The sequence below is a fragment of the Chlorocebus sabaeus genome, chromosome 10 (assembly GCF_047675955.1).
Source record: "Chlorocebus sabaeus isolate Y175 chromosome 10, mChlSab1.0.hap1, whole genome shotgun sequence".
NCBI lineage: Eukaryota > Metazoa > Chordata > Mammalia > Primates > Cercopithecidae > Chlorocebus > Chlorocebus sabaeus.
Window position 1 is genome coordinate 69004693 of NC_132913.1, and position 19311 is coordinate 69024003.

Below are 19311 nucleotides of genomic sequence, written 5' to 3' on the forward strand. Positions count from 1 at the left end.
GGGGACTCACAGTTATCTGCCTGGCTCATGGTGTAGGCTGCAGCCTGCTGCTTCTTTCAAGGGGTCTGTGGTTTCTTCAGTTTTCCTGTTAAGTTCCTGTATTGCTTCTTGGAAAAAAGTTCACAGCATGAATCTCTCCACACTATTTTGTCTTTCCAAGTGGGAGAGGCATACTAACAACCTCTCCAATTCACCATCTTAAAAAAAAAAAAAAAAAGAGGCATAGGTTTAAACCAGAAGCTAATAGCCATGCCAACTTCGTCAAACTACATCATTTTCTCCTCTATAAATGGGAATAATAATAATATCAATCCGGCAATGTTTTGTAAAAGTCTAATATAATAAACATGTAACTAATAGAATACCTAGCATATAGCTCTGTTTAATAAAATTTCCTATTATACTCTGATTTTATGTAGTTAAACCTTATGAAGCTGCCAACATTTGATCTTTTTAAAGTACAAAAATTGTAATTTCAGTGTTTCATGAAAGGAGAACAGGTTAACACTCCCCTATCGGACCTTTGGCCCTAATAGCATATATACAGTTCAGGCATTACCACTTCGTGGAATCTAACCATCATTTTTACAAAGTTCCAGTTTGATCGCAGGAATAAGCTTTAGTGATCTATTGCACTGCACTTTGAACATAGTTAATGATATGGTTTGGATCTGTGTCCCCACCCAAATCTCATGTTGACCTATAATCCCCAATGTTGGAGGTGGGGCTAGGTGGGAGGTGATTGGATCAAAGGGGTGGGGTTCCTACAAGTAGATTAGCACCATCTCCTCGGTGATGTTCTTGTAATAGTTAGTTATCATGAGATCTGGTTGTTTAAAAGTCTGTAGCACTTCTCCCCTCTCTCTCTTCCTCCTGCCCTAGCCTTGTGTGATGTCTCACTCCTCTTTTGCCTTCTGCCATGATTGAAAGATCCCTGAGGCCTCACCAGAAGCAGATGCTGCCATGCTTCCTGTACAACTTGCAGAACCATAAGCCAAATAATCCTCTTTTCTTTATAAATTACCCAATCTCAGGTATTTCTTGATAGTAAAACAAGGATGGACTAACACAGTTAATAATGTTTATTTCAAAATCGCTAGAAGAATAGATTTTTAATGTTCTCACCACAAAAAAATGATGTCAGATGATGGGTATATTAATTAGCTTGACTGAATCTATACTGTCTATATATATATATCAAACCATCACATTATACTACATAAATATACACAATTATTTGTCAGTTAAAAATGGTAATTTCATGTGATGTAACCTATTATTAACAAAGCTATGTATAATTTAATCCCAATTCCTAACATGCGTAAGATTCTAAGAATCAGATTTAGGATCTAACGTTTATGATTTCATAAACATCAAATCATAACAATTTCTAAGAATTTTTTTGATTTCTAAGAATTATTTATTGTTTTGCAGCAAAAAAATAGCATGACAATGTAGAAGTTAGAATTCTTCTTTTTGGTTCCATGCCATTTCAAATGATTAGGATTACCTCCTATCTGTGGTCTATGCCTTGGGTGTAAACTCCTTGATTAGATAGAATTCCAAAACCCACATGACTGGGAAGTACATCTCACAAACTAAAGGTGGGGGAGGATGGAAAGAAGGGAGATATATGAACAGAGAACTCATGTAGTATATCTTCCATTCCCCAGTCTTATGCTCTGACAATTAAAGTCAATTACCAAGGAGAATTCAGGCAATGATGTTAACTGATGCTGTCCATGTCAACTTGTTCTCTCGAAGCAGCTGAAAACAAATGTGAGAATAAATGGACATTTCTGTAAATAAATTTTTTTTTTGCAAATTCTGGCATATTTCTTACAAGTGTGGGAGCTTTAGTATTTGTACTCTCCTATGGACTAGAATTGAAAATTTCTATTATAATTACTTTCAGCTACTGAAGTCATGTGGGTCCATTTGAGGTATTTGCATAAGTGTATTTTAAGGCAATTTATTTCCTAACATTAAGTAAGTGTTTGATGCCTTAATTATAACTCATCAAGAAAGACCGTCTATTTACCTGTCTATTATCAAAATTTCTAAATTATAGACTGAGGAAAAATGTGAATGCCAGTTGTACTTAAAAGAAATAATAATAATTTACTTATGCAAGAAAATTATAGAGTACATACACTAAGCTATGATAGATAATGCTTTGGTAAACTAATTGGATATATCAGTTATATCATTATTCTAGAACCTATATTTCTAACCACTCATATTAAAATAAAACAAATTCCCACTACATGGATTTTTTACACATGCAAAGAAAGGCACAGATCACAAAAAAAACTACCTATAAAAGTGACTACTAATAACTAATAACTTATAGCTTAAATGACACCTTAAACTATAATTTATTACTTTAGCAGAGATATCACTGTTATTATAATTGTTCATTGATACCTGGAATGACCAAAAGAATGGGTTTTTTTTTAAGATGACAAACAGGCATAGGTCTGAAAATGAAAAAGTTTCTGTACCAGCAAAGCTGAGAAGATGAATCCTGAAACATTTAATCAATTTTTAAACATTTCCTTATAGATCAAAGGAAAGATTACTGCAAAGTTTTATGAATCAACATTGGGTTCATAGCTTAGGTCTAAGAGAGGGGAAAAATACATCAGGAAACAAACAAACAATAAGTGCAGCCAGTTCAGTCTAGAAATACAGCAGATGGTTAAAATCAGAAGTCATATATTTAACTCAAAGAGCCAAGGTCCAAACCACCAGGTAGAAGTTATGAGAAGAACACCACTGAGCCCCAAACTCCAAACTGGGGATAGAAGCTGAGCAGAGGTGCCTAGTCACAGAACCAAAAAGGTAGTTGCTTTTTGTTTTCTGCACTTTAAAAATACAACAGAAGATAATGGCTGGCCCTCTCTGGCATGGTCAGACTAGAGCCAAGTATGAGCTGATTGAGTGTTGCACCTGTCCAACAAAATCAGGACACGTTCTTATTTCCTAGAGGTCATTGTAAGGGACTGTGAGGCTGTAGACAAGTCAGCAGCAATCAGACACACTGGACACTCTTGGACTAACTCACCTTGCCCAGGTGACATTTTTGCATGTTTGTTGATTTCAGGACAGGAGAAAGAGAACCAGAAATTTGAACTGTTTTGCATGGCAAATGTGGACAATCTTTAGGAAAAAAAAATTATCATATTCTTTTAGTCGGTGGCATACAGACTGGACTCCAGTTCTCTGGAAAAGTAGAGAGTTGGGCCTGTTTGGCTCCTTCACTGGAACCAGTAGGAAAGAAGCAACAAGTGAAGGGGGAAATGACTTAATTGAATAGTTTGTAACTTTGAAACATGCCATAATCCATTTCCATATTCCACAGAGAACGCACTTGCTTTTCCTTAATGATTTTCCACTTCTGCCCTGAGCATTTGCAGAGTGTAAATCAGAGACTGAGAGGCACCAGCGGCCCATTCTGCTCCTCAGATAATAACACATGCCCTAAAGCTTCAGTTAGTGGGTTCCCAACCCATCAACAAATGGAATTTCTAACATTGCTCTTTAGTGATTGTATTAATGGGATAATTTTCTCTGACAGGATGTATTTTTTTCTGAAATTATCTGAAGTTTCCTCTTCCAAACTCTATCTTACTGTCCACTCCCATGGTTATCTCCTTGTGCACTGGAAAACAATATCAATCCCCACATTAGTTTTCTATTTTTAGACCTGGTTTGGTCAGTCTATACAGTAAAATGGTTTATATTTAGCTCCTAAGTTTCTCCCATTAGTCATTCAGACTCGTCACTCCCTTAGTCATTTTTTGTTGGTTGATTGGTTGTCAGTTTTATGCTGCTTGACCTAAGAATAAAGACAGCATTTCCAGGACTCATAAGGGTGGGGTCAGATATTTTCATCTATAGACTATAATGAATCTATATATACCTTGGAAGCTGGGCTAACTTCTTACCCTTTTTCAACCCATATTTTTTTTAGCCTCATGTGATTAGTTCTGAGTTCTTTGTGTTAATGATATCTTCTCATCTTGGAAAACAGTTCCTATGGTATGTTGTTATCCCTAGAACTTAGCCCATATGCCTGGCACATAGTTAGAACTCAAGATATACTTGATGAATAAATGAAAAAATAAATGAGTCAAACATTACTGGTAAGAGTTATTTCCAAATTATCTTTTATATGGATTTATAAGTTTTTTTTTCTATTTTTCTTTAACACCTTTTAGTTTTTAGTTCAATTGAGGTGTGTTATCAGTTCAACTATTAGAGTACAATCTCATACTGTACAAGCATATATGTCCATGTTTTGCATAAAATTTGTGGAGCCACATGACTTGAATGATCTTTGCCATAGGATTTCTGGCCTGGTAAGTGACTTTAGAAATCATCTGGTCTGATTCCAACATTTTATAGACTTTAAACCTGACACCTAGAAAAGATTCTAGGGGATATAATTAAATGTTTTCTATTATAATTTTCTCTTTTGTTCACACTTTATTCTTTGTATCTGAAGACCATACCATGTCATCTGGAATGGTCAACTCTTTCATACCACTCAAACACGTTTTTTCCCCTTACATTTGAAAACCTAGCTACTGTTTTAAAGGACTTATCTCCATCTGTGTTTCAAACTCAGCAATTTGCAAGCTCTCTGGCAATCCACTGATGATCCCTGAAGTTTCCTAGATGAAAATGATTAACTCTAGATAGTTAAAAGTTGACCTTTTAGAGTTTTGAGATTCAACGAGGTCCATAATCAGCATCCATCTGAGGTTCTTGCTGTGGTCTCTTTTCTGCACGTAATTATTTTCCTTTATATTTGCCCTTTTGATTATATGTGGAATTTTGAGGATGGTCGCTTGGTGGCACTGTAGTTAACAGCTTGAGTTTCTTGTGTATTTTTCCATTGCCTTCATAGTTTTTGTTTTTAAATTGCAATTATGTGAAATACGTGCGTCTTTTAAATTCTGCTGCAGGTGAAATGATTTAATGACTCTTGACTTCTGGATTAATTTTAAGCATTATAAACATTGTGAAAACAGACTCTTGCTAATAATGATCATTACTGTAATGGCTTGAGGCATAATCATTTGCTAACACTGACCAAGTTATTAAAATCCATCATGAGTTTAATTTGAAAAAATTTCGTTCCTTTGCAATAAATGGCTAATGATATTAGTCTTATCTTTGTGAGGCCAAAATTTACCGTATGACTTTGTACTTTCACTAGTTGATAGAAATCTACTCTTGTTAACACAGGCTATATTATCCCTATTGTTTACCAAGCCTGTGTTGTTCCCTATATTGGTACTGAATTGGGCCATATGGTGCACAATACACATGCAATTGTCACTTTTCTTTTATGCCCTGCTATTTGATAATTTATCATTTTACAGAGCAAATGACCTTAACAGATGTCAAAATTAATTACCACGACCAGTCAAACCTGTAGGGAAAGGGAAGCATTCTCATTTTATGACTCATTTTTGTCAAAACTGGATATTTATAATAATTAGATTTTTTGATATATTTGTATAACTTTGTAACAATGCCTTTAAAAAGTGTCCAATCTTAAAGGTAGTAATAATTTTCCAAAAATATTCTGTTTCAACGGATTTTTTTTCTTTCTACCTCTTACCTCTGCAACCCTCTGCCCTGCTCACAGACCAGCATTCTGGAGAGGCTGAGTTTTGAAACAACTGAAAGAAACTGATTAGAGAGCAAGTGTGTAGTTGCCATTTTTTTTCCCCCCAAAAGAACCTGAGTCTGGACTTTAAATTTACTTACTGCCTCATTATTTCCTTTGATGAATCATGCAAAAATCTTGACCTTCAAGGGTACTCTACCCAGCAGATATCCACGAGGATAATGATCTTATTTCCAGAACACCTTAATTAGAAAAGGAAAAAAAAATAAGTATAACAAACAATCCCCAAAATAAACAAACTTCGGCAACTGTGGAAGGGAAAAAGCTGTATTTCTTAATGGGTACTATTTTGTTTCCAGAAGTTTTCCCCAAAGGAAGCAACCAGGTGAATATCGCACACTGACTGATATTAGAGATTAGCCTTCCACAGGCTCACTGATGAACTGTAATCTTATGGCTGTTAGCTGTTTCCTCTTCAAAACAAGTCAATGTTGTTATCCTCATTTTTTAAAGAACCAGAGAGACCCACGATGGAGAATTAACATGCCCAAGATTGTTTAGTGAGTGGGTAGAAGGCATGTTAATTGGCCATTGAATGCTAAGTAAAAACTACACTCTTGCTCTCTAATCAATTTCTTTCAACTGTTTCAAAACTCAATCTCTTCAGAATGCTGGTCTGTGAGCAGGGCAGAGGATTACAGAGGTAAGAGGTAAAAAGAAAAAAAAAATCCCCGAAGGAAAATCAGATAATTTAAAACTCACATGCAAAATTTACTTTCATATATATATGTGTGTGTGTGTGTGCGTGTGTGTGTGTGTGTGTGTATTTTTTTTTTTTAATTATTTTTTGAGATGGAGTCTCACTCTTGTTGCCCAGGCTGGAGTGCAACGGTGCGACCTTGGCTCACTGCAACTTCCACCTCCTGGGTTCAAGCAATTCTCCTGCCTCAGCCTCCTGAGTAGCTGGAATTACAGGCGCCCGCCACCATGCCTGGCTAATGTTTTGTATTTTTAGTAGAGATGGGGTTTCGCCATGTTGGCCAGGCTGGTCTCAAACTCTTGACCTCAGGTGATCCACCCCGCTCGGCCTCCCAAAGACCTGGGATTACCATTGCACCTGGCCTACTATAATATTTTAATGAGGTAAAAGTTACAGATTTTCAGTAAAATTATGAGCATTAGTAACTCCCTGAGCTAAAGCTATTCATTCATTCATTCCTTTATTCAAAAACATAGTGTGCAGCACCTACTCCATGTAACAGGCTGGGCATTAGGGATACTAGGGAAGTTAGTATAGCCAAGGTCACCCCTCTAATGATTTATAATACTGCAAACCTGCCCCAAATACTTGTGTTACATGGTTAAATAGCATGTCTTTTAGTTAACAGTAAAGTCAAAATATGGAATCTAGCAAAATTTATTAGAATAGAATCAATCATAAGAGAAAATCTAGACTAGAAAACTGAGTTCCAGAAAAGTAACACCACTTATTCAAGATCTCATAGTTAGACAGTGGCAAAGAGAAGCTGATTACCAGTATTTTATTTCATTTCATTTTATTTCATTTCATTTATTTTTGAGACAGGGTCTTGCTCTGTCACCCAGGCTGGAGTGCAGTGTCGCTATCTTGGCTCACTGCAACCTCCACCTCCTGGGTTCAAGTGATTCTCGTGCCTCAACCTCCTGAGTAGCTGGAATTAGAGATGTGCACCACCACACCCAGCTAATTTTTGTATTTTTAGTAGAGACGGGGTTTCACCATGTTGGCCAGGCTGATTTTGAACTCCTGGTCTCATGTGATCCGCCCACCTTGGCCTCCAAAGTACTGGGATTATAGGCGTGAGCCACCTTTGCCCAGCCTTGATTTACACTTTTTAAGAGTTCACTTCATTGTAAAATACTCTTTTCCAAAGACCGCCCAAAATAAGAATTTTAATTCCCCAAACTTACATATAATAAGTGTATACTGAGATAGATTTTTTTAACCTGAGGGATGGTACAGTAGAATGTAATAATGATTTATGTTTGTGTTAATGTGCATCTCAATAGGAACTACTCAGTGAAATTTTATATGACTTAAAGATATGAAAATTGTTTTCCCTGTGTTTTATGAAGCTTTAATAATGACTAATGCGTTTGTGGACTGAAAATTTTCCCTTTTCAAATAAAGTAAGAGGGAAAAACATATCCTTCTACAGGAAATAGTGACCATAAATTTGTTTTGTGTTAACAGATTTATTATTTCTAATACAGTTTTTTAAAAGTGCTTTTGGTTGTTGCTGCTGTTGTTTGAAAGTTGTTCTAGTTATTTAGTACCTTTCAACCAATAAAAGTTTACAAATTCACATGTCAAGTTTTATTAAACTTTTTATTTCTTTAGTAAGGTATTTTTAATAATTATTTTAATATTTCTAATATTTAAGAATAATTAAACTACGATGATGATAGTAAAATCATACTATGACAAAATCCAGACTCTGTAGAGCAAAATGGGGTTTCAGGACAGGCGGAGACAGACTGAGCTTCTGGTCCATTAAGGCTGCCATGTAATGGTCTGACCACTTATCTGTGGAGTTTCCTGCTAGCCAGACATGATCACATCAATTTCCTTCATCGGCAATTGTTACACAATTATAACTTGGAGAGGGAGCAAAGTCATTTTAGAGTCTGAACACCAGGACCAGGAGTTAATTGAGCCCCTCCACCAGGAAGGAACAGTAACTCCTACCCTGTTTGGAAAATTTAATTGTGAAGAATGTGGTGTATGCCACATTGTGAAAGATGTCTCACAAAAAAACTCAGAGAAATTAAACCACAGATATTTTATTTCTTTTGTTGTTGTTTATTCGATTGGCAGGAAAAAAATTTGCCAAGGAAAGAGAATTTAAGATTTTTATTTTTCCTTTTATTTTTGAAAAATCTCCAAATGACAAGAATGCTTTTGGCAAAATATGTACATAAAAGTTTTTCTTGATGGCCATACTACTTTTCTCAGTGAGAGGAAACAATTATACCAACTGTTGTGTCCATTTATTCAGTTTTTCTTTCAACAAGTCATTGCTTTTCTTGATCACTTTACTGAAACTCTAAAGAAATGACTTTAAATTTGCCTAGATTCAAACTTTATATAAATAGATTCATATATTCTCTTTTGTGATTTGCTTCCTTCACTCAGCATTATGTTTCCAGGTTCTTCCATGTTGACAAATGCTGTCTATGAGTCATCCTCTTGCACTGTTATATAGTTTTCTATTGTATGACTAGTAACATTCAATTATCCATTCTGTAGTCAATGTATATTGGAGTTGTTTCCAGCATTTTGTTGCTGTAGGTAGAACTTCCCTAACATTCTTGGACTTGACTCCAGATGCACATGTCTAACAGTTTTTCTAAGCTGCATACCTAAGAATAAATTTGCTAAGCCAGAGGATATTTTTTCCAAAGTAGTTGTACCAATTACCCACCCACAAGCAACAGATAAGAGCTCTATTGCTCCAACCCAGGCAAGACTTGAAATTTTCCAACTTTAAAAAATTGTGGCCAAATGGAAGAGTAAAAAATTGGTATTTCACTGTGGTTCTAATTTGCATGTCTTTAATTTCTAACAAGATTACATATTTATGTTTTTTGCCCACTTTCCTACTACATTATTCATCTTTTCCTATTACAGGTTTTCTTTAAATATTTTGGATTGTAATCCGCCACTGGTTATGCTCTTATAAATATCTTTTGCCAGTTTGTGACTTGTATTTTAACTTTTTAAAAAATAGTACACATAATAAATAGATGCTCTTAATTTTAATGTAGTAAAAATTATCTGTATTAGACCATTCTTGCATTGCTATAAATAATACTTGAAACTGGGTAATTTATAAAGATTTAATTGGCTCATAGTTCTGCAGGCTTTATGGGAAGCGTGACATCTACTTCTTGTGAGGCCTCAGGAAACTTACAGTTATGGCAGGAAGCAAACGGGGAGGCAGCATGTCACATGGTGAGAGCAGGAACAAGAGAGTGAGGTTAGGGGAGGTCCTCGACTTTTAAGCAACCAGATCTCAAGTGATCTAACTGAGTAAGAACTCACCATCAAGGAGATGGTGCTAAACCATTCATGAGGGATGATTGTCCCCACGATCCAGTTACCTCCCAACAGGCCACACCTCCAACACTGAGAATCATATTTCAGCATGAGATTTAGAGAGGACACACATCCAAATTTCATTATTATCCATCAGTTCCTTTATAATGTGCTTTTATTTTTTTTTTCACCTTGTTTAAGAAATTCTTCCCTATCTAGAAGTTTGAAAAAAATTCTTTTTTTCTAGTTCTAAAATTTTCATTTTCACCTGTAAGACTTTAATCCATTTGAAATCAATTTCTAGGTATGATGTAAGGAGTAGATTTTTAAAAATCTATATGGATAATTATGTCACTTTGTCCTGCAACTTTGTGTCTTTTTCATATTAAAGGAACAATCTATAGGGTGAGAGACTAAAATAAATCTTATTTGTAGAAATTAAGTTCTTTCAATGTTAGGCAAATTTAGGAATAAAGTGAAGCTGAAAACTGGATAAAGAAAAATGTGCCTTTCTTGAATAATTCATCCTTTCTCCTCTGACTTGTAATGCCAGCTTGGTCATGTATTTGACATCCTTATATGAGCAGGTCTGTGTTTGAGTATTCTAAACTGTTGTATTCATTTACTTAAGAAAATGAATACTTAATCAGGTAGTGTGCCAAACCCTGACGACACAGCAGTGAACAGCAAGAAGAAATTCCTGCCTTTGTGTAGTTTATCCTATTGTGAGCTATGATAAAGAGATATAGAAGTAAAATATAGAGAATATTCAAGGGTTATAAATTGCTATGGAGAAACTAAAATGGAAACAGGGAATAAGGACTGTGGGTGGGAGGAGCAGACATTGTTATTTTACATATTACTCACTCCTCACTACTAAGAAGGCATTTGAGATGAGACCTGAAGGAGGTGAAGTAAGGGAGTGAGCTGTATCAATAGCCATTACACCAATGACATCCCATTAGCTATTAGCATAATGTCCATCCTTGTTTGAGCCCTGCAGTCTTAATTTTTAGGGTATAATAATAAATCATAATGTCTAGCTTCAGTCTTTATGTCTTCTTCAGTTTGAGCTTTGGCTGTTCTTGACCATTTACTTTCTTATATAAGTTTCAGAATCAATTTGTCTAGTTTTACAAGAAAAAACAAACAACAAAAAAATTGTTTGAATTTTAATTGGATTTGCATTAAATCTTCAGATTAATTTGTGAATAATTGACATTTGTATAACATTGAGTCTCTCTAATCATGGATATGGTATATCTTTCTGTATAACTATTATTTAATGATCTTCAACTAATTTGATAATTTTCTCATCTTTTCTTAGATTTACTCTTAGGTTTTTTTATAATTTTTATTTCCATTCTAAATGGTATCTTTTAATAGTGATAAACACACCATAAATTTTACATGGTATAAATATGTAATTCAGTGACATTAAGTACATTCACAATGTTGAATAAACGTCACCACTATCCATTTCCACAACAGAAACTCTGTATAGTTAAACAGTAACTTCCCATTGCTCCACCTCATTATAACCCCTCACATGTGCCTATTCTGGTTGTCTCATTTAAGTGGAATACAATATTTGTCCTTTTGCATCTGGATTAGTTCAATATTTGTGCTTTTGCATCTGGCTATGTTGTAGCATGTTATCTAAATTTTATTCTTTTTTAAGGCTGAATAATAATCTATTGTATGTATATACCACCTTTCATTTATCCATTCATCAACTGATGAATATTTGGGTTATTTTTATCATTTGGTTATTGTAAATAATACTGCCATGAACATTAGTGTGCAAGTACCTTTTTGCATTCCTGCTTTCAATTCATCTGGATTTATACATAGAAGTGAAATTGCTGGATTATACAGTAATTACATATTTAACTTTTTAGAGAACCACCATACTGTTTCCCACAGTAGCTGAACTATTTTACACTCCCATCAGCAATACGTGTGTTCCAATTCCTCCACATCTTTGTCAACAGTTATTATTTTCCTTTTTTAAAAATAATAGCTACCCTAATGGATGTGATGTGGTATTCATTGTGGTTTTGATTTGCACTTCCCTAATGACTAAAGATGTTGCCCATCTTTTCATATGCTTATTGCCCATTTGTATATCTTTCTTGGAGACATGGATACTCAGCACTCTGCTCATTTTTTAAATTGGGTTGTTTGGATTTGTTTTTGTTGTTGAGCTTTATATATTCTGGAAATTAATCCCTTGTCAGATATATGATTTGCAAATATTTTGTCCCATTGTGTGGGTTGTTTTTCACTCTCTTGATAGTGTCCTCTGATGTGCAAAAGTTTTAAATTTTAATTATTGGCGAGGCTTTTGGAACTATTCAGAAAATCATTGTAATGATGTCATGAAGATGTTTCCCTGTTTTCTTTCAAGAGTTTTATAGTTTGAGCTTTTACATTTAGGTATTTGACCTATTTTGAGTTAATTTGTGTATATGACATAGAGTATAAATGGTATATTGCTGTAAGGAAAGCATTTTCTAATGGTTGCTGGTGCATGCAAGTCCAATTCTTCATTTCCACTTTTTTAACAGATGCATACAGAAAAGTGCAAAATCATAATTATGCAATTCAATAAATTTCTGCAAAGTGGACATGCCTGTGTAACCAACACCCAGATCAAAAATCAAGTACCCCAGAAACTCCTTGTGCCTTCTTCTAGTCACTACCCACCCCAAGCATTAACATCCTGATTTCTAATACCACACATTACTTATCCTTGTTCTTAAACCTTGCAAAAATGAAATTATTTGTATGCACTGTTTTTATCTGACTTTTTTAATAAAAAAAGATTTAAAAAAAATTTGTTTTTTTAATAAACATTAAGTTTATTAAATTCATGTTCATTAAAAATCAAGATAGATTTGTTTCTTTTCATGTTTTCCCAACAAGTGCCTTATTGACAAATGAATTCATTTCTTTTTCATATCACAAATTTAAGTGTGTCCCTGAAGAACACTCAACATCTAATTTTTTTTTTTTTTAAAGTTCTAATATGTACTGGAACTGAGTTTGAAAATTCGTTCCCTTGGCTGTTTATTTCTTTCACAATTTGGAGTTCTGAAACTACCTTTGGATAGCTTTCACTGAGGTGATATGTTTGCTTACCTATTTTAAATTAAAAAAAACCAGATAAATATATTATTTCTTGCTAACTCACTCAGTTGGCAAATTATGTTTGTATCCTGGGGTTTGTGCCTACTAAGATTAAACTTTTCAAAAAAAGACATTGAGGTTAAAACGCGGCCACACTTTAATCAGGTAGGATGGCTGGAACTACTTCAAAGACATAGATGGTTTTTGTTTTTATAGGAAGTGAAGAATGAGGCATTAGAGTTATGAAATTAAGATTCCTGTTGAATAAGTAAATTTGCCTAAGAATAGGGATAATGGAAGTGTGTAATGATTTGCATCAAGAGGTTAGTGTTGTCAAAAGCCATCTCCCGGGCAGCTCACTTCAAGTCATTATACCTGGACCAATAACCTTGATTCCCAGTCTCAGCAAAATTGTTTTTTTTTTTTTTTTCAATTATATTTTAATTTCTGGGATACATGTACAGAACATGCAAGTTTGTTACATAGGTATACATGTGCCGTGGTGGTTTGCTGCACTTATCAACCCGTCATCTATATTAAGTATTTCTTCTAATGCTATCCCTCCCCTAGCCTCCCACCCACTGACAGGCCAGTGTGTGATGTTCCCCTCCCTGTGTCCATGTGTTCTCATTGTTCACCTCCCACTTGTGAGTGACAACATGTGGTGTTTGGTTTTCTGTTCCTGTGTTAGTTTGCTGAGAATGACGGTTTTTAGCTTCATCCATGTCCCTGCAAAGGACATGAACACATCCTTTTTGATGGCTACATAGTATTCCATGGTGTATATGTGCCACATTTTCTTTATCCAGTCTATCATTGATGAGCATTTGGGTTGGTTCCAAGTCTTTGCTATTGTGAATAGTGATGCAAGAAACATACATGTGCATGTGTCTTTATAGTAGAATGATTGATAATCCTTTGGGTATATACCCAGTAATGGGATGGCTGGGTCAAATGGTATTTCTAGTTCTAGATCCTTGAGGAATCACCATACTGTCTTCCACAATGGTTGAACATTACACATTACACTCTGACCAACAGTGTAAAAGTGTTCCTATTTCTCCACATCCTCTCCAACATCTAGTTGTTTCCTGACTTTTTAATGATTGCCATTCTAATTGGCATGAGATGGTATCTCATTGTGGTTTTGATTTGCATTTCTCTAATGACCAATGATGATGAGCTTTTTTTTCATGTTTGTTGGCCGCATAAATGTCTTCTTTTGAGAAGTGTCTGTTCATATCCTCTGCCCACTTTTTGATGGGGTTGTTTTTTTCTTGTAAATCTGTTAAAGTTCTTTGTAGATGCTAGATATTAGCCCTTGGTCACAAGGATAGATTGCAAAAATTTTCTCCCATTCTGTAGGCTGCCTGTTCACTCTGATAATAGTTTCTTTTGCTCTGCAGAAGCTCTTTAGTTTAATTACATCCCATTTGTCAGTTTTGGCTTTTGTTGTCATTGCTTTTTGTATTTTAGTCATGAAGTCTTTGACCATGCCTATGTCCTGAATGGTATTGCCTAGGTTTTCTTCTAGGATTTTTATGGTTTTAGGTCTTACATTTAAGTCTTTAATCCATTTTGAGTTAATTTTTGTATAAGGTATAAGGAAGGGGTCCAGTTTCAGTTTTCTGCATATGGCTAGTCAGTTTTCCCAACACCATTTATTAAATAGGGAATCCTTTCCCCATTGCTTGTTTTTGTCAGGTTTGTCAAAGATCAGTTGGTTGTAGATGTGTGGTATTATTTCTGAGGCCTCTGTTCTTTTCCATTGGTCTATATATCTGTTTTGGTACCAGTACCATTCCGTTTTTGTTACTGTAGCCTTGTAGTATAATTTGAAGTCAGGTAGTGTAGCATGATGCCTCTAGCTTTGTTCTTTTTGCTCAGGATTGTCTTGGCTATACAGGCTCTTTTTTGGTTCCACATTAAATTTGAAGTAGTTTTTTCTAATTCTGTGAAGAAAGTCAATGGTAGCTCGATGGGGATAGCATTGATTCTATAAATTACTTTCAGCAGTACGGCTATTTTCACAATATTGATTCTTCCTATTCATGACCATGGAATGTTTTTCCATTTGTTTGTGTCCTATCTTCTTTCCTTGAGCAGTGGTTTGTAGTTCTCCTTGAAGAGATCCTTCATCCCTTGTAAGTTACATTCCTAGGTATTTAATTCTCTTTGTAGCAATTGTGAATGGGAGTTTACTCATGACTTCGCTGTCTGTCTGTTATTGGTGTATAGGAATGCTTGTGATTTTTGCACATTGATTTTGTAACCTGGGACTTTGCTGAAGATGCTTAACATCTTAAGGAGATTTTGGGCTGAGACAATGGGGTTTTCTAAATATACAATCATGTCATCTGCAAACAGACACAATTTGACTTCCTCTCCTCCTATTTGAATACGCTTTATTTCTTTCTCTTGCCTGATTGCCCTGGCCAGAACTTCTAATACTATGTTGAATAGGAGTGGTGGGAGAGGGCATCTTTGTCTTGTGCCAGTTTTCAAAGGGAATGGTTCCAGTTTTTGCCCATTCAGTATGATATTGGCCGTGAGTTTGTAATAAATTGCTCTTATTATTTTGAGATATGTTCCATCCATACCTAATTTATTGAGAGTTCTTAGCATGAAGGGGTGTTAAATTTTATTGAAGGTCTTTTCTGCATCTATTGAGATAATTATGTGGTTTTTGTTGTTGGTTCTGTTTATGTGATGGATTACATTTATTGATTTGCATTGAATCCCAGGGATGAATCTGACTTGATCATGGTGGATAAGCTTTTTGATGTGCTGCTGGATTCAGTTTGCCAGTATTTTATGGTGGATTTTCACATTGATGTTCATCAGGAATATTGGCCTGAAATTTTCTTTTTTTGTTGTGTCTCTGCCAGGTTTTGGTATCAGGATGATGCTGGCCTCATAAAGTGAGTTAGGGAGGATTCCCTCTTTTTCTATTGATTGGAATAGTTTCAGAAGGAATGGTACCAGCTCCTCTTTGTACCTCTGGTAGAATTAGACTGTGAATGCATCTGGTCCTGGGCTTTTTTTGGTAGTTAGGCTATTAATTATTGCCTCAATTTCAGACCTTGTTATTGGTCTATTCAGGGATTCCACTTCTTCCTGGTTTAATCTTTGGAGGGTGTATGTGTCTAGGAATTTATCCATTTCTTCTACTTTTTCTAGTTTATTTGTGTAGAGGTGTTTGTAGCATTCTCTGATGGTAGTTTGTATTTCTGTGGGATCGGTGGTGATATCCCCTTTATCATTTTTTATTGTGTCTATTTGATTCTTCTCTTTTTTCTTGTTTATTAGTCTGACTGTCTATTTTATTAATCGTTTCGAAAAAAAAACAACTCCCGTGTTGAATTTTTAAAGGGTTTTTCATGTCCGTATCTCCTTCTTTTCTGCTGTGATCTTAGTTATATCTTGTCTTCTGCTAGCTTTTGAATTTGTTTGCTCTTGTTTCTCTAGTTCTTTTAATTGTGATGTTAGGGTATTGACTTTAGAGCTTTCCTTTCTCCTGTGGGCATTTAGTGCTATAAACTTCCCTCTAAACACTACTTTAGCTGTGTCCCAAATATTCTGGTACATTGTGTCTTTATTCTCATTAGTTTCAAATAACTTATTTCTGCCTTAATTTCGTTATTTACCCAGTAGTCATTCAGGAGCAGGTTGTTCAGTTTTCATGTAGTTGTGTGGTTTTGAGTGAGTTTCTTAATTCTGAGTTCTAATTTGATTGCACTGTTGTCTGAGAGACTGTTTGTTATGATTTCTGTTCTTTTGCATTTGCTGAGGAGTGTTTTACTTCCAATTATGTGGTCAATCTTAGAATAAGTGTAATGTGGTGCTGAGAAGAATGTATATTCTGTTGATTTGGGGTGGAGTGTTCTGTAGATGTCTATTAGGTCCAGTTGGTCCACAGTTTAGTTCAAGTCCTGAATATCCTTGTTAATTTTCTGTCTCATTGATCTGTGTAATATTGACAGCTGGGTATTAAAGTCTCCCACTATTATTGTGTGGGAGTCTAAATTTCCTTGTAAGTCTCTAGGAATTTGCTTCATGAACCTGGGTGCTCCTGTATTGTGTGCATATATATTTAGGATAGTTAGTTCTTCTTGTTGCATTGATCCCTTTACCGTTATGTAATGCCCTTCTTTGTCTCTTTTGATCATCTGTTTTATCAGAGACTAGGATTGCAACCCCTGCTTTTTTTGCTTTCCATTTGTTTGGTAAATCTTCCTCCATTCCTTTATTTTGAGCCTACATGTGTCTTTGCATATGAGATGGGTCTCCTGAATATAGCACACCGATGGGTATTGACTCTTTATCCAATTTGGCACTCTGTGTCTTTTAATTGGGGCATTTAGCGCATTTACATTTAAGGTTCTATTGTTATGTGTGAATTTGATCCTGTCATGATGATGCTAGCTGGTTATTTTGCCCGTTAGTTGATGCAGTTTCTTCATAGTGTCGATAGTCTTTACAATTTGGTATGTTTTTGCAGTGGCTGGTACCATTTTTTCCTTTCCATATTTAGTGCTGCCTTCAGGAGCTCCTGTAAGGCAGTCCTGGTGGTGACAAAATCTCTCAGCATTTGCTTGTCTGTAAAGGATTTTATTTCTACTTTGCTTATGAAGCTTAGTTTGGCTGGATATGAAATTCTGGGTTGAAAATTCTTTTCTTTTAGAATGTTGAATATTGGCCCCGTCTCTTCTGGCTTGTAAGGTTTCTGCAGAGAGATCCGCTGTTAATCTGATGGGTTTCTCTTTGTGGGTAACCCGACCTTTCTTTCAGATTGCCCTTAACATTTTTTCCTTCATTTAAATCTTGATGAATCTGTCAATTATGTATCTTGGGGTTGCTCTTCTCGAGGAGTATCTTTGTGATGTTCTCTATATTTCCTGAATTTGAATGTTGTCCTGTCTTGCTGGGTTGGGGAAGTTCTCCTGGATAATATCCTGAAGAATGTTTTCCAACTTGGTTCCATTCTCCCCGTCACTTTCAGGTACACCAATCAAATGTAGGTTTGATCTTTTCACATAGTTCCATATTTAATGGGGGCTTTGTTCATTCTTTTTTCTCTAATCTTGTCTTCAGACTTTATTTCATTAAGTTGATTTTCAATCTCTGATATCCTTTCTTCCACTTGATTGATTCCGCTATTGATACTTGTGCACTCTTCACAAAGTTCTCATGCTGTGTTTTTCAGCTCCATCAGGTCATTTAAGGTCTTCTCTACACTGGTTATTCTAGTTAGAAGTTCCTCTAACCTTTTATCAAGGTTCTTAACTTCATTGCATTAGGTTAGAACATGCTCCTTTAGCTCGGAGGAGTTTTTATTACTCACCTTCTGAAGCCTACTTCTGTCAATTCGTCAAACTCATTCTATGTCCAGTTTTGTTCCCATGCTGGCAAGGAGTTGTGATCCTTTGGAGGAGAAGAGGCGTTCCAGTTTTTGGAAATTTCAGTCTTTTTGCACTGGTTTTTCTTCATCTTCCTGGATTTATCTACCATTGGTCTTTGATGTTGGTGACCTTCAGATGGGGTTTTTGTGTGGATGTCCTGTTGGTTGATGTTGATGATATTCCTTTGTTTGTTAGTTTTCCTTCTAACAGTCAGGCTCCTTTGCTGCAGGTCTGCTGGAGTTTGCTGGAGGTCCACTCCTGACCCTGTTTGCCTGGGTATAAGCAGCAAAGACTGCAGAACAGCAAAGATTGCTGCCTGTTCCTTCCTCTGGAAGCTTCGTCCCAGAGGGGCACCTGCCAGATGCCAGCTGGAGCTCTCCTGTATGAGGTGTCTGTCAATCCCTGCTGGGAAGTGTCTCCCAGTCAGGAGGCACAGGGTTTATGGACCCACTTGAGCAGACAGTTGGTCTCTTAGCAGAGCTTGAGTGCTGTGCTGGGATATCTGATGCTCTCTTCAGAGCCAGCAGGCAGGAATGTTTAAGTCTGTTGCAGCTGTGCCCACAGCCACCCCTTCCCCCAGGTGCTCTGTCCCAGGGAGATGGGAGTTTGATCTATAAGCCCCTGACTGGGGCTGCTGCCTTTCTTTCAGAAATGCCCTGCCCAGAGAGGAGGAATCTAGAGAGGTAGTCTGGCTACAGCAGCTTTTTGGCACTGTGGTGGGCTCTGCCCAGTTTGAACTTCCCAGCAGCTTTGTTTACACTTTGAGGGGAAATCTGCCTACTCCAGCCTCGGTAATACCAGATGCTTCTCCCCCCACCAAGCTCCAGGGTCTCAGGTCAACTTCAGACTGCTGTGCTGGCAGTGAGAATTTCAAATCATGGATCTTAGCTTGCTGGGCTTTGTGGAGGTGGGATCCGTTGAGCTGGACTACTTGGCTCCCTGGTGTCAGCCCCCTTTCCAGGGCAGTGAACGGGCTCTGTCCTGCTGGCATTCCAGGTGCCACTGGGGTATGAAAAAACACTCCTGCAGCTAGCTTGGTGTCTGCCCAAACAGCC

The 19311-nt window shown here is 36.3% G+C and overlaps 1 pseudogene; it reads left to right on the top strand.

Moving 5' to 3' along the window:
- The first annotated feature begins 478 nt into the window (after positions 1-478).
- LOC119625532 (U6atac minor spliceosomal RNA) lies at positions 479-588 on the top strand (annotated as a pseudogene).
- The last annotated feature ends 18723 nt before the right edge of the window (positions 589-19311 follow it).